The 16,609-nt window shown below is 42.8% G+C and overlaps 1 protein-coding gene and 1 long non-coding RNA gene across 12 annotated transcripts in view; one reads left to right on the forward strand and one right to left on the reverse strand.

The window, feature by feature from the left end:
- Window positions 1-10,877, forward strand: part of LOC309371880 — a 124,519-nt gene extending 113,642 nt beyond the window's left edge. For 7 of the 8 annotated variants that reach the window (XR_014169298.1, XR_014169299.1, XR_014169300.1 and 4 more), the window contains 2 exons: window positions 8,802-8,932; window positions 9,997-10,877. This is a non-coding gene — a long non-coding RNA (uncharacterized lncRNA). The remainder of the gene's footprint in view (window positions 1-8,801; window positions 8,933-9,996) is intronic. The other variant, XR_014169303.1, reaches the window with a different exon arrangement.
- The window catches only part of NR5A2 (nuclear receptor subfamily 5 group A member 2), a 302,503-nt gene that overhangs the window by 252,415 nt on the left and 33,479 nt on the right, over window positions 1-16,609 (reverse strand). The window lies entirely within an intron of this gene.

Below are 16,609 nucleotides of genomic sequence, written 5' to 3' on the forward strand. Positions count from 1 at the left end.
TAAATATAAGGCAAACACTCAACATGCAATAGGCAAATATCAGATACGGGATTCTTTAATCTCGAAAAAGGGGGGCAAATCATGCATATGCGACTTGGTGTCTACATGGAGTGCACTGGAAAGGACAGGAGAGTATCCTCTTCTACAGTACTAAGTGTCTACCACATGAGGAACGTAACTGGCCTGTTAAACATATGATCAAGGTCCCTATGCCAACATCACACCTTGGATTAATGGGCCTACATTGGCTATGCTGTTGGAAGGAGAGTAGCAGATCATCTAATGCACCTCCACTCTGCATAGGCTGTAAACACCCCCAACCACCTCTTGAAAACCATAGGAGATCCCTCAATTAGCCTTGGTACTGCATTTTTTCATTGTGGAATTCCTCTGATATGCACATTTCCTCTAGTGCTGAACCCAAGTCTCTTCTTGTAGTTTTTTATTCCTGCAGATGGAATACTGGCCCAGGAAGGAGGACACTGTGTGATAAAGGTGCGTCTTATGAAGATGAGGCAATCCAGCTAGCCTGTAAAAATAGTTCCGTAGTAACTTATGAGTGGAAGCTCCTGGTTCTGGTCCAACTCAGAAATGAATGCATTGCCAAGAAACATACAACCACACCATTGGGTCCATCCAGCCAAATATTATTTCATATTGGCCATGAGGGTTTCAGAGAGGGGTCTTTCCTGGCCTACCGACTTAAGATCTCTTGAACTGCATGTGTTAAAGTTGAACCTGGGTCTTTCTGCATGTGAAGCATGTGCTCTGCCACTGAACTATATGCCCTCTTCCCACCTAAGAGAGGTTGCTGTAAGAATTATTGAAAGGATGTGTGTTCAGTGCCTGAAGGCTGTGCAAATGTTTGTGCTTCATTTTACATCCCAGTCTCAAAAGTAGCCCTGGGAAAATCCTGTTCAGGGGATGATAGAAATGGATAAAACAAGGTGCAAATGATTTGCAATTGTATTCTCAATTGTGTTCAGGTATGAGCGCTTGAATCACAGTTCCTTGTTAAGTGATCCCCACTCATCTCAATGGTACTAACCAGAGCTTTTCTTCTAGATAAAAAGGTGCTGGTTCTGCGTACTATTATATACTTATTTAGACCAACAAAAATGTAGAAATATTAAATATCTGTCCATTGGGGAGTAGAATTAGAAGGGGGGAAATGAAAGAGGGTGTTGCAGGGAGGCATATTTAAATGCTGCCACAGTGGCAAATAAAATTACTGTGGGTTTGCATCAGATAAAGCACAGATAAAAACAAAGAACTGAGTTCCACTGAAACCAGGGAGATTTATTTTCAAATGTACACATACAGGATTTAAGTTTCCGTAGGCTCAAAAAAAAGGGGGGGGGCATTTTCTGTTAACCAGTTTGTGCATCAGGATTCTTTTTATTCTGTTCTGAACAGCCACATATCAAAGTAAGAGTAACAATAAAATCCCATACAACAGTGATAGTATTTGTCAAATCTGTAGGAGGTTCTCTTGTTCTTAACAACTCCAAAATGTTACTTTGCTATGTGCATCGTTATGTTGGCTATGGTCACTATAAAGCCTTTTTATTAAGATTCCTTTCCCCCCTTGCGCGCGCGCACACACACACACACACACACACACACACACACACACACAATTGATTCCTAACATTGTTTCTGTTTTCCTTTTGCAAGGCCGCCCCTTATCAAGTTATGTATGAATGAACAGAAGTGCCTTTCATCCCTCTCTCCCTCCTCCCAAACTTGCCTTAGCGGTTCAAAAGAAATGACTAAAATAGCAGCAGCAAAAATCCAGCCTGCAGCCTGCCAGAAGACCCGCACGCGTCCCATTCTTAAAGGCATGTGAAAGGTTGGAGAGCTCAGCAAAAATTTTATGTACGGGAGCAGGCCCAAGGAAAACTCACACGCCATAACCAATTGTGGACAGAGGATCATCTATCAGCAGACAAATGCAGGATCTCCAGAATGTCTCTCCTCAAATGAAATAATATATCTTTGAAAGCCAATGCCTGTTTTAGGCCCGAGGCCCATATATCAAGCCTGAGAGGCTTGTGGATACGCTCCAGGGCCATTAACCTTCCACCTGTTTCCCCTTGTCCTTCAGGATGAGACCCTGCCCTTGATTTTACTCCCTTCCCTTGTTCATCTTCCGACAGAGTGCAAATGTAAAGCAGAGGGCCTGCGAAATAATTCAAAGGCAATGGACCAGGGACATGGTTACAAATCTCTGCCACTGGCACTGTGACTTATGCAGGCAGTTTGTCACACATGAGCCAGGTGACCTCTATGACATAACAGAGAAAAATATCGCCAGAGATCAAAAGAGGAGACTCAGGGCTCTGTGGCTAACTTGAGGGGTTACAAAGCGATATTAGAGAAGAACTGGAATTTTCCCCTTTTCTAAAGCCTCCCACCCGCTCAATCAATACAGCTAGGAAGTCTGTTTCTCAACATATAATATTTTACACTTAAACGGGGAGGGGGCAACTTTGTTGTAACCTTTTTCATCTTATGTACAAAGAGGAACAATAGTACAAATAGTTTTAAACTCCCCCCACTCCCATTTCAATCATTTATCTAGAACATCTCACAGGTGAAAATCTTGTCTACTTTGTTAACACACTCCTATTCTTACACTGAGCCGCAGCAAGAAGAATTTGGACTTGATATCCCGCCTTTCACTCTCCTGAAGGAGTCTCAAAGCAGCTAACCATCTCCTTTCCCTTCCGCCCCCACAACAAACACTCTGAGGTGAGTGGGGCTGAGAGACTTCAGAGTAGTGTGACTGGCCCAGGGTCACCCAGCAGCTGCATGTGGAGGAGCAGGGAAGCGAACCCGGTTCACCAGATTACGAGTCCACCACTCTTACCCACTACACCACACTGGCCTGAGGCACCCACCCACATGCAACTGTGTTAGACACTGGCTCTTATTCATCTGCTGTACATTGCCTTTGTTTAATAACAGCTGCAACTCATGCAAGTTCAGCAACGTGAGAATGGGCCTTCTCAGTAGTGCCTCCCCACTTACGGAATGCTCTCCCAGGGAGACATGCTTGGTAACATCACTGTCAAGGAAAGGCAGAAATGTTTCTTTTCCACCCAGCCTTGGAGCCTTAAATTATCTGTGGCCTCCTTCGTTGAGTGGGAAGTGTTAGTCCTGCTTTTATATAAATACAAGTGTGTTTTTAGCTTTTACGCTGGTTTTAATATATGTCCTATTTTTCATAAGTCACTTTGGGTTACTTCTTGTTAAAAGCAACTAATAAGGGCAATAGTTCATCACCACCAACAGCAACATTTAATATATGGGGATGGGACCTTAGGTCCATGTGGGCATGCATTTACATCAGGGGTGGGGAACATGTGGTCCTCCAGATGTTGTTGGAATACAGCTCCCATAATACCAGAGCGTTGGCTGTGCTACCTGGGGCTGATAGGAATGAGTGCGACATCTGGAGGAGCATGAGCTTCTCATCACCGATTCCATGAATGTGCACTAGAGTCAACATGTGTCAAAATGTACCTGTTCCCATCGTTTAGAAATTTTACTTCTGGGTCCCTGGAGGAGGGGCTGAAATATGACAAAGTATTCTACAGCATTTCAGTGGACACTAGCAACATTTTGGAAATACCATATTTTTTGCTCTATAGGACTCACTTTTTCCCTCCTAAAAAGTAAGGGGAAATGTGTGTGCGTCTTATGGAGCGAATGCAGGCTGCACAGCTATCCCAGAAGCCAGAACAGCAAGAGGGATTGCTGCTTTCACTGCGCAGCAATCCCTCTTGCTGTTTTGGCTTCTGAGATTCAGAATATTTTTTTTCTTGTTTTCCTCCTCCAAAAACTAGGTGCGTCTTGTGGTCTTATAGAGCAAAAAATAAGGTGCTTGACTAACATCTGCCCCAAAAGGAGAATGCCAAACAAACTGGAAAAGTGATTTTCCAGTCAGGTATCAAAAGAACAAGGAAAGTCCCTGGTAAATAAGTAGGGTTGGATTGCATGAAATCTCAAAGATCAGCAGTGGGCAAATTTTGATGCATGTTTGTGTGTGTTTAAAAAAGACTACCGTATTTTTCCATGTATAAGACTTGGTTTCCCCCCTAAAAAAATAATATCAAAAATTGGGGGGGGGGCAATCTTATACACGGACATATCTCCCCCCATTTTCTTAAATCTGAGTCCTCCAAAATAGGGGTTGTCTTATAGATGGAAAAATACGGTATTTAAGCAAATAAGCTGTGAACTAGAACTGTGTTCAGTGTTATATTCATAATTTTCATGGACTGTTCATTTTTCTGGCACTCATCCTAAATAATTAAAACACTTATGATGGACAGAGTTTGCCCATGCCCTATTTTTAAGGAAATATAAAATGTTTGCCTAAACAAACTTTGTTTGCTTCTACCTTCCATTTCAAAACTACATGTTTGCAGAGTAGGGCAGAATTTTTTTCAAAAATGTTGCAACAACTGTTTTCATATGGAGAACTAATATAATAAAGAGTAAATTGGTGTAGAAATGCAATTCAGAATGTTATTTTGTTGTGTCATCCCCACTCTGAAAACGGAAAAGAACTACAATGGATAGGAAGAAACTCTAATTTACAATAATTTAAAGCTATCATTTTCCCAAAGAACACAGGGCAGTAGACATCGAGAAACAAATTTGCTGACAAATATATTTGTACAATAAAAAATGTAATATACACTACAATCCTGGTTTGAAAACGCATAGCGTATAAAGCTGTGGCTTTCAACTACAGGAAATAGTCAATTGGAAAGAACCAAACCTTAATTAGAATGAATTTATTATTTCAATTCATCAGCTCAAGTTGTACACATGACATGTCCCAGCTGTTTTGTGCATTCAGGATTTCTCTGCTGGGTGCAGATGAAAGAACAAGGCCTATTACAATCCACCCTCACTCCTGCAGTGACTTAATGGCTTGTCTGGTATGGATATTTAATTTTCCCCCTTTTCATAAATTATTATCTGCCTTTACAATCCGGTGAATGATGATGAAGCACGGTTCCTGAATGTAACTGTTCAACTTTATTCTGAGACACCTGTGAACATTACAGTGAGGGTCAAACTAGATGAAATGTTGGACATCCATGATTAGATCTCATATTCTTGCCCCCCATCAATAGACCCCTCCCCTGATTCTCTTAGAACCATAGCATTGGGAACAGAATTTGACTCTTTCTTCCGGTGTTGTTATTTCAGAGTAACTTATCCCTGCTAGGGAAGCTGTATGTGTACCCATATATTTTCCTGAATACTGCAAATAGCAGCTTCCAGGCAGGGCCAAGTCCAAGACATTGTTCCACCTGAGGCAGTGCAACAAAGGGTACCCCTCTCCCACTAAGGCGCATAATGTCCAAGGCATGCAAAGTTATTTTGGCACCTAATCCCACAAATGCTTCTTCCCCTTCCTGACAAAAAAAATCCAGACCCAGTAAATTAAATAACTAACAATTTGCTGCACTCTACATGACACCCAAATTGCCCCCCTGAAGCAACTGCTTCATTCAGCATAAAGGTAGGGCTGCCCCTCTTCTGGGGTGGGGTGAGATGGAGAATATTTACATCAGGAAAATGTCATTGGGAAAACAGTAACACTCCTCCCCCAGCTTCTTTTAAATGAATGAATGAGAGAAAGATGTGATTGCAGAGTCTGAGCTTGCTTTATTTAATGAATGAATGCAAGTCACTAACCCTTCCAGAAACCGAGTTACAAATCAAAATGTGTGAGCTGCTGCCTTTGCAAAGCTGTTCCAAAAGTCTGCAGGGCTCCTCCCTCCCATTCTGATTGGCTGTGAAGTAATCATCTAGGGACGCAGGTGGCGCTGTGGGTTAAACCACAGAGCCTAGGACTTGCTGATCAGGTGGTCAGTGGTTCGAATCCCCGCGACAGGGTGAGCTCCCATTGCTCGGTCCCTGCTCCTGCCAACCTAGCAGTTTGAAAGCACGTCAAAGTGCAAGTAGATAAATAGGTACCGCTCTGGTGGGAAGGTAAACGGCGTTTCTGTGCGCTGCTCTGCTTCGCCAGAAGCGGCTTAGTCATGCTGGCCACATGACCCAGAAGCTGTATGTCGGCTCCCTCGGCCAATAAAGCGAGATGAGCGCCGCAACCCCAGAGTCGGCCACGACTGGACCTAATGGTCAGGGGTCCCTTTACCTTTAATCATCTCCCCTTCTCTGAACTCAGGATAGCTCAAACTAGTAGAGCATGAGACTCTTAATCTCAGGATTGAGGTCTTGAGCCCCACGTTAGGCAAATGATCCCTGCATTGCAGTGAGCTGGACTAGATGACTTTCGTGGTCCCTTCCAACTCTACCATTCTGTGATTCTTTGGAGCGAAAAATGAGTGAGTGGAAAGTGGTTGCCCTTTCCACTGAAAGCAAGTCCTACTGAATTCACTGGGACTTAATCCTGAGCAGACATGATTGGAATCACACTGCAAATCGCTGTGAAAATAGCATTGTAAAATCAGAGCAAAGCAAGAGATCTTTTCCCTACCCCCAATAACACGTAGGCAGGTAAGAACCAGGAAGTGAGACAGGAGGCGAGGTTTCCCTCCTGTCTATTTGGCTGGTCCAATAAATCCTTGCCCACAATGAAATGTATAAAAAGTTGTGACAGCTAACCTGAGTTTGGTTCCAACTTGAAATCCGATTAGCCCATTCTAAAGTATAGTGCTTAATGTTGCCCCAGAGCAGTTCTGAGTGTGACAACAGTCATACTGAGCCACCCAATGCTGACTCTGGAATCGTGACAATAATACACCAATGTTGTGCAGTATTGATATTACACGAGTGTCTCTGGCAGATACTCAACGACAAATATTTAGGAACGGGTTGCAAGACAGTTCAAACCAAATTAAGTCTCACTGGATTGCATCTGTAGTTTGAAAAAACTGTACAGATTTGGTACAGATGTAACATCAGCTCCCCATGGTTTGCCAATCAGGAGTCAGCCTTAGAAATGAATTCTTCTATGTCATCCCTAAAGAAAATTCTTTCCTTGTCAACAATAACCAAGGTTTAGAGTTACTTGCACACCAACATTAACCATGGTTCATTTGTAAACCAGAATTTGAAGCCATGGTTTGAAGTACATTTTCAGACTATAGTTATGAGAAAACTTTGTTAGCTTTAGCTATGTACAACTGCATACTGGTTAATGCTGAACAGGTAAGATGCAGAAATTTGCTGTGGAGAGAGGAGGAGGAGATTGTATATATTTCCCAAAGCTGGAACCTGATTTGCAAATGGTGGTTTGAGGGAAGCCGGCATTATATCTTTACCAGATTACATTCACATGCTCTTTCAGAGTTATTTTGCCAATGTCTAGGTACTGCATTTATTTATTCTGTTCTTACCACAAATGAAAACAAAGTGAAGCGGGGAAACTGGCTGTCTAAAGGAAATCGTTTAATGAAACTACCGTTTACTGTTAACAATATGCCTTGAGATGATGTCTAATGTTATAAAGGTTTCTGGAAACCCAATGAACCCTTGAAAAGGAATGATGTGGCAGTTAAAAAAAATCTTATATATTGAAGATCAATTTCTTCTGTGTTTTGACAAAAGCATTTCAAGCATCCTATACTAAACATTTCTAAAAAGTAATGTTAATTATGTGGCTGATGATACCTTAAAACCATAAAATAAATATTACTGAACTACAAATGCCTTTTTTTAAAAAAAGGAATAGATCCAACTATTGGTTTTGTGGCTTAACAATGATTTTACTTGGGCTACAACTTTGTAATTATCCCTAAATCTTCTTTAAGCTTCATGTTTATTTCTGAGACATAATTATGTTGAAGCGCCAAACAGATATTATATTCATGGGAACAAACAAAGTCAGCTACATACAACCTTGTTTTAAAATCTGATTGGCAACTGAATTTAAGTCAAATTAAACACAATGCTTAATGCCCAAACACTTTTGTTGAACTAACTTATGTATAAGCATAATGATTTGATAATGGGAAATTACAGAAGAATTATATGATTGCATGAGAATTATATCTAGAACTTTTATCATGGATCATTTTATGAATCTTTTTAATAATACTTATGAATATTAAAATGGTATAGTCAGCTTTCTAGGTGGTTTTCTGCACCTGTTCCATCGCTAAATATATTAGGGAGTTTCTGGAAAAAGATTTTTTAAAAAACCTCTAAAAGCATTTTAGCAAAGTGTATGCATATATTTAATCCCGCGCATGATACCTGGAATAAGATTGGCTATTTTGTTCTGGCCAAACATTTAAATGGAATTTGTTTTTAAAGAACAACACAAACTTTATGTTATGAAAATACTGGACATGACATTGCCACAGTTAAATCATTTTTTTAAAAAAAATCCAGTTGATTTATCCTCATGCTCAAAATCTCTTCAACTGGAATAATTAGGATTGAAACACATTTAATTCTGGCTATATTCTGATATTTCACAATACTTCTGAGAACAGAGAAAGTCATTTGCAAACATATTGGCGAATTTGGCAAAACAGATGCTAAATTCTAATGAAATCTAAGCTACCTATGCACAGCATATTAAGGTCTGTTCCCATGCAATCATTTTCTCTTAAAAAGAGCTTTACACCTAGCAGAAGAAACACAAGCCCTTTTTTGACATGATTCCCCCCTCGTGCCCCCACCGTTGCATTCTTTTCCATCCACAAACAATTTCCGTTGGGAAAAGTGCCACGTAATATTGACAGTGACAACAAATTGTATAGCCTGGTGAACATCTGTTTCCGACTCCCTCACTGATACTGCAGGTTGGCTACTTAGGAGTGAGTTCGTCTTCCCAAGCTGTCCAGCCACAAAGGAACTGGAAACTGCTGGTACGGAATGGACAGGCTTTATTATTGGAACACAGGAAGACTTTATCACCCTGCTGGGATGGTCCGTATCTTCTTTTTTTTTAATAGATTGGAAGCTAGGTTTATGTTTGAAACAATATTCCAATGGGTGAATGTGTGCTAATAGAAGAGAAAAAAACACACATCCTTCTCCAACGTGTCCTTCAAATACAAAACTAACTTGGATACAAACTTATGCAGCATAAACATCATTTTGTATTAGGCTGTCAGTGACAAACACTGTTAGAAAATCTGTTCCTTCCAAGTGTGTGGGGAGGGGGGGCTTCAATTGGTCAGGAAGGAGGGAAAGGAATTTGGCATATATATAAAGGTAAAGGTAAAGGGACCCCTGACCATTGGGTCCAGTCGTGACCGACTCTGAGGTTGCGGCGCTCATCTCGCTTTATTGGCCGAGGGAGCCGGCGTACAGCTTCCGGGTCGTGTGGCCAGCATGACTAAGCCACTTCTGGCGAACCAGAGCAGCGCACAAAAACGCTGTTTACCTTCCCGCTGGAACGGTACCTATTTATCTACTTGCACTTTGAAGTGCTTTCGAACTGCTAGGTTGGCAGGAGCAGGGACCGAGCAACGGGAGCTCACCCTGTCTCGGGGATTCGAACCGCCGACCTTCTGATCAGCAAGGCCTAGGCTCTGTGGTTTAACCCACAGCGCCTTATTACAAGTGGGGCCTGCAACTAAATGATTAGGTGTGGAATGCTGCTGTTCATGATTGTAGCATCTCCATTCCATCCCTCCTCCACAGTTTCCCTTCTTTTGCGCCAACAGTCAATCAGCATTCCCTAGCATTGAGCATGCTAAAATCTCACTGAGCTGTTTTTAGGAATGCTTCCTCTCTTAGGCTCCCTGCCCCACCCCAGATCATTTGTACTTACGCAAACCTTGCAGGAGGGAGACCCCTTTGGCCACCAATACCTTCCGCTTGAGTGTAGTTTATATAGTCCTTTTGGCCAAAAAAAATACTTGCAGGTGGCTGGACTAAATGACCCTTGTGGTCCCTTCCAACTCTGTGGTTCTGTGATTCTATGGCACTCACAGCCTGGACATCAGAAACAGAGGGGATGTTTACATCACATCTGTTTCTTTACAGAAGAAGGATGACAGCAAATGGTGCTGAATGGGACGACGACGAGGCACACAGGACCAAAAGCGACAATACTTGGCGGAGATTTTTCTCTATTTTACACCACTGACTTTGAACACTCAGATGTGCAACATAAATGCTCACTGTCACTATAAATATAGAGTCGCCTGGACAAGCCTGCAGCCCAAACTGATCACAGCCAGCAACAGAATGAAGATAGATGTTCCCATTGCGTCCAGCGACACCCCAGTAGGCTGATATTTCCTCTGTTTAGCAAACAGGCCTGTTAAGGAATTTCCTTGGCAAACAGACAACATGGAAACATCCTTCATCCCCACAGAATACATGAGCCAGCAAAAACCATTTCCTATGCTATGGCAACAATATCTGCGTAAGGTTAAACAAGACATTTCATACCATCCCTTACCCAGGCCACCGTATCTATTTTTGGACCTCTTCTTTTGTTCAACCTTTGCTAATAATAGTGACCCAGCTTAGGTGGTATTTATAGTCGTTAAGGACTTGTGGCTTGACTTTTCAGAACACTTTATTCATGTATATTTCCTGTGTTTATTGTTACCCTAGTTGGGTCTTTTTTTTTTTTTAATCATTAAACGTACTCCATCCAAGATTTTTATTTAGTAACACATTTTCAAAGAAACTTTTCCTTCACCAAATGAGCAAGCCAGATTTCGCTGGAAGCAGATCACTTCTCTCCTAGGTAGTTTGACTCTCTGTGTGTTTATTTTGAAGTAAGCCTCACTGTGTTCAGCGGGACTCGCTCCTTGACACAGAAGCATAGGATTGCTGCCTTCATGTCAATGAAGAAAGCTTTTAGTATCTTTCCAGTTGCTAGGAGCAACATTGAAAACACACTGAAGTAAATAAAAGTTTTGCTAAAAGCATGTCTGTCCGTCCGGCCAAATATTTTTTCCTACTAAATTTACCCAACCTGTCGTTTCCTTGACACAAATGCTACATTATTCTGCTTTTGTTATTATGGGATAGGGAAATGTGTCTGTCTGTCTCTCTCCATCACCTCTGGATGCTACTAGACCACAGTAGCAGCCAGGATGGGTAATAGCTTTGCTGTCTTAATGGTACAATCCTAGTGTTTATTACACTGTGGCAATAAAAGGGGGAAAATGTGGTCCTAGCAATAATGACACCAGAACCATGTTGTGACAAGGAATGTGAGGTGATTACAGATGACCACCCACCACAGTGGTAACTGTTCAGCAGGATAAAACAGACTACCCCATGCAGCAGATTTTGGGATACCATTAGGTAAAGGGACCCCTGACCATTAGGTCCAGTCGTGACCAACTCTGGGGTTGCGGCGCTCATCTCGCTTTATTGGCCGAGGGAGCCAGCGTACAGCTTCTGGGTCATGTGGCCAGCATGACTAAGCCACTTCTGGCGAACCAGAGCAGCGCACGGAAACGCCGTTTACCTTCCTGCTGGAGCGGTACCTATTTATCTACTTGTACTTTGAGGTGCTTTTGAACTGCTAGGTTGGCAGGAGCAGGGATCCGAGCAACGGGAGCTCACCCCGTCGTGGGGATTCGAACCGCCGACCTGATCAGCAAGGCCTAGGATCTGTGGTTTAACCCACAGCACCACCCGCGTCCATGCAATACCATTAAAGGGCAACAAAATGCTGATTATTTTGGATATTAAGATACATTTAGCATCATAGAATGCCAATATGGATGTTGCCTCAAGACACCCGAATGTTTAGGGCTGCTTCTGGAGGCAACATACTGGATTGTACTGCTAACCACTTGCTAAGTTAGTCGCACATAATATTCTACCAAGAGGTGGGAGAAATTTTGTTGCTCCTCTGCTTCCCCTTCACCCTGGTAGGTTGACAACTTGGTGCCAGAAAGCATCTCTTGGTGGCACCGATTTGGCCTCAGTGACAGAGCATCTATCTTGCAGGCAGAAGGTCCCAGTTTCAGCTAGATGGACCAATGCCTGACTTGGCACAAGACAGCTTTCTGTGCTCCTACATCCCATTTTCTGAGAGGACTGTGGATTGCCTGGCAGCTGTGGGTACACTGCCTTGAGTTCTATAATGGAAGGAAGGTGGATGTAAAATAATTAAATTTGCTACAGAAGTACCTATTCCCCATCTGCTTTTGCTGTATAGCCAAACTTGAATTAGAAGCTCCTAGCCACTTAATACAAGAAATCAAGAAAAGCACCTTTTTGACTTACACTGTAAGGTGCTATGTACACAGGCTTCACTGTTTGTTTATTTCAAACATTCGTTAGCTGCTCTTCAGCTACGGCTTCCAGAGCATCTTCCACACAAAACAGAAAAATGCAATAAAACCATGTACAAACAGATCACAGCAGGCTGTAAAAACCCAGCATAAAGTCCTAAAAGGCCTGGACAAATCTCTCACCTGGCACCACATAAACAAATAGAATTGTATAAATGAATATAAATGAATACATTCATGACGACAACTCTATATATGTGGATTGGTTCCAGACCTACTGTGCAATTCTAAGTAGTAAGTCCTCCCAAGTTCATTGGGGCTTATACTGTGATAAATGGGGTTAGGATTAAAAAGTAAAGGTAAAGAACCCCTGGAAGGTTAAGTCCAGTCAAAGGTGACTATGGAGTTGTAGCGCTCATCTCGCTTCAGGCTGAGGGAGCCGGCATTTGTCCACAGACAAGCTTTCCAGGTCATGTGGTCAGTATGACTAAACGACTTCTGGCACAACAGAACAGCGTGACCGAAACCAGAGCGCATGGTAACACCGTTTAACTTCCCACCACAGTGGTGCCTATTTATCTACTTGCACTGGTATGCTTTCAAACTGCTAGGTTGGCAGAAGCTGGGAAAGAGCAATGGGAGCTCACCCCATCACGCAGATTCGAACCACTGATCTTCGATCAGCAAGCCCAAGAGGTTCAGTGGTTTAGACCACAGCGCCACTCACTCCCTATACTTAGTCATACTTAGAGTGGACCCACCAAAAGCAATGAGACTTCTATTATTATTATTAGCCACTTCCCAACATTCTGTTATTTTGTCAACTCTTGTATGCATAAGAAACAGGCATCAGGGCCTGTTTAATAACAGCAATGCGATTATTATGTATGTCAGACATGGAGAACTTTTGGCTCTCCAGATGTTGCTGAATTAGAGCTCCTATCATCCCTGGCCACTGGCCATGCTTGCTCTGGGACTGATGTACACAGATTACTTTCAGTGCTCCAAAAGCATTATATAACACATTACAATTGCTCCCTTTTTTTGGAGCCAGGTGGCATTCTTCAGCAAGACAGCTTTGGCTGAGGGACTCCTAATTTTGCTTCAGTACAATATACACATGACATGTTCTTTTATGAATTCCTTTATAACCTTTGAAAGACCATGTCTTCCACATAATAAAGTGGTGTATTTTTAGGCACAAATACTTGATAACAAAAAGTTCTGTAGATCAGATCAGTTGAGCAAGGGGTTGAGCTAGATGAGCTCTAAGGTCCCTTCCAGCTGAAATGCTGTGATTTTATGAAAGCTCTGTTGAGACCAGCATTCGTTATCCAACAGTGTCCATCCAAATGCTCCCATGAAAGTTTACAAGGGTGGTGTGGTCACACCCTCTTGTCCCCTGCATCTGTTAGTCAGGAGTAGATTCCCCCTAGACATGGAGGTTCTGTTTAAGGAGCAGCTCTAAACTAACTAACACCACACATCCACATTGCTAAGTGTTTCAATGCCCAGTAATATTTTATTGCTTTGTTTATTTATGGTATGTATAACTCGCTTTTCAACCACAATGTGGTCATGGTAGGGAGAGGCAAGAAATAAGGGTGCAAATCCTGCAGTACGTTTTCCTGCACAAGTCTCTTTGAAATGAAGGAGGGCTGTAAGTGCCCAGATGAACATTTTTATGGTTTCTCACCCAAAATTTGTTGTATCTTTCTCAAGTCCTCTGGCATATAGCATGAGATAAAACGACGACCAGAGTGCATGCTACAACTTGATGGCGATTCTTTCATTGTTTGCACTAAATAAATTGCACGCTATGAGTTCCCGAGCAAAACAGACTTGGGCACAACACATCCAACATCTCATGAAAATATGCAAGTTAAACATTCACAGAACCATGTGTGTTTAAGGTTTGCTGAAATCATGGGAATTCCCCCAAATAAAACTTTTGAGACCAAACTAGGAGTGAATATATTCTCTGAGTGTGTGTTCTTATGGAGTAGAAATGGCACCATGAATGCCATTTCCAGCAGGCTTGGAAAAATCCAAAGGTTTGCAAAAGTGCAAAAAACAAACGACCACTAGGTTTTTTTTTTTAAAGGGCACCTCCCAATGCACACACAAATAGCCCATTGAGCACTGAGCATAATCACTGTGTGTAGAATGCTTAGTGTTTGCTGGAGGAGGTAGCATGAGAAAAAGGGGGACGGAATGGAGTAATTTTAAAAGGGCATATCTGACTGGCTGGCATCCTGAATAAGACCTCTATACTTGAGTTTGACCAAACTATGGGAGGCAGTGGAAGACAGGAGTGCCTGGCGTGCTCTGGTCCATGGGGTCACGAAGAGTCAGACACGACTAAACGGCTAAATAAATATTCTGTAAATATTTGTTACATATGACCCTTATTCACTTATAAAGTGTTTTCTTCCCCATAAATACTCTAAGCAGCACACATAGGATTCACAGGCAATCAACCATTTTAGGACTGATTAAGTCCAAGGCCAGCTTGGCTGCAGCACTGCCTTAGGAACGCTTCTAAAATGTGCAGCCCTCCATGCTGTTGCTTCATTTTCTCATTGGCCTCCCATCTGGTAGTAGTAGCAGAATGAGTAGTCTTGGTGCAGTATGAGAAAAGCCTTTTCTAAACAAGGGGAAATTCTATGACAGCAGTTCCAGAGGGACGCTCAATTTCCTTCCCATAACCACAGAGGCCTTATCGATAACCACCGTATTGTATAGGTTGAAGGAACAACATTTCCCCCAGCGGCAGCTGCATATTCAGGAACAGACAGCATGGTGTGAAGTGGCAGAAATGAATCCCTGTGACTTTACTATCTCAAGAGCAAAGCGCAGAAGAAACCCTTCATGCAAACGAGTTGCCCATGGATGAGCTTCCTCATTTTGTGATGGTAAGCAAAACTGTGTAAAATAAGGGGAAACAGAAAAAGCCTGTATATAGAGACTATAAAGAGAAGGGATGGAACTGAAAGAGCAAAGGTTAATGGCTGGCCTACACGTGATGCAGAACGTGCAGACTGAGGTGGAATTACTCTGGATTGAATCAGCTGAAGTTGTAAGCGGAAGGATCCTGGGCCTTGAGTGAGTAAGAAAATAAACAAACCTCTTTATGCAGAGTAAACTAGTATATCAGAGGGCAAAGAGAGAGACATCTTCCTTGGCATGCTAATTTACTACATGCAAGCAAGGAACATTGTGGGGGGGGGGGGATATTTTGTATGTGCACTCCAGAACAATGTGATTCTACCCGGACAGAGATAGCTTTGCCTCAGTTACCCATGCTCTGGCAACATCTAGGTTAGACGAGAGTTCTTGAAGAACTGCCTGTTTTACATGTGAAAACATATGTGCTTTAAGATACGAAAGGGCCTTCTGCAGTTGCCTGATGTCTGAGAGGGCCTTCTCAGTAGTGGCACCCCAATTATGGAATGCTCTCCCTGCTGCCTTCTTCTCCCTTTGGTGCCAGGAGAGCTCTTTCTAGCTTATCAGCCTCTTGCGCACGATTTCAGTCCTTCTGGTTATTTTTAAGGTAAAGTAAAGTAAAGTTACCCCTGCCCGTACGGGCCAGTCTTGACAGACTCTGGGGTTGTGCGCCCATCTCACTTAAGAGGCCAGGGGCCAGCGCTGTCCGGAGACACTTCCGGGTCACGTGGCCAGCGTGACATCGCTGCTCTGGCGAGCCAAAGCCGCACACGGAAACGCCGTTTACCTTCCCGCTGGTAAGCGGTCCCTATTTATCTACTTGCACCCGGAGGTGCTTTCGAACTGCTAGGTTGGCAGGCGCTGGGACCGAGCAGCGGGAGCGCACCCCGCCGCAGGGATTCGAACCGCCGACCTTTCGATCGGCAAGTCCTAGGCACTGAGGCTTTAACCCACAGCGCCACCTGCGTCCCCCAAGTTATTTTTACCTGTCTATTAAGACGTTGATGTCTCTTAGTTTAGATTTGCACTATATATGCAAATCTAAACTAAAAGACATCAACGTCTTAATAAGGTAATCAGCCCTGAGTGCTCACTGGAAGGACATATCGTGAAGCTGAGGCTCCAATACTTTGGCCACCTCATGAGAAGAGAAGACTCCCTTGAAAAGACCGTGATGCTGGGAAAGATGGAGGGCACAAGGAGAAGGGGACGACAGAGGGCGAGATGGTTGGACAGTGTTGTGGAAGCTACCAGCATGAGTTTGACCAAACTGCGGGAGGCAGTGGAAGACAGGAGTGCCTGGGGTGCTCTAGTCCATGGGGTCACAAAGAGTCGGACACGACTAAACAACAACAACATGTCTTAATAGTTTTTCATCTACTTTGGAAATAAATAAAAAACTAAATGTGTCACCAAACACAAAAAACATCCCATGCCCTTTTAAAATG

This window comes from Podarcis melisellensis, assembly GCF_964234715.1.
Source record: "Podarcis melisellensis genome assembly, chromosome: 6".
NCBI lineage: Eukaryota > Metazoa > Chordata > Lepidosauria > Squamata > Lacertidae > Podarcis > Podarcis melisellensis.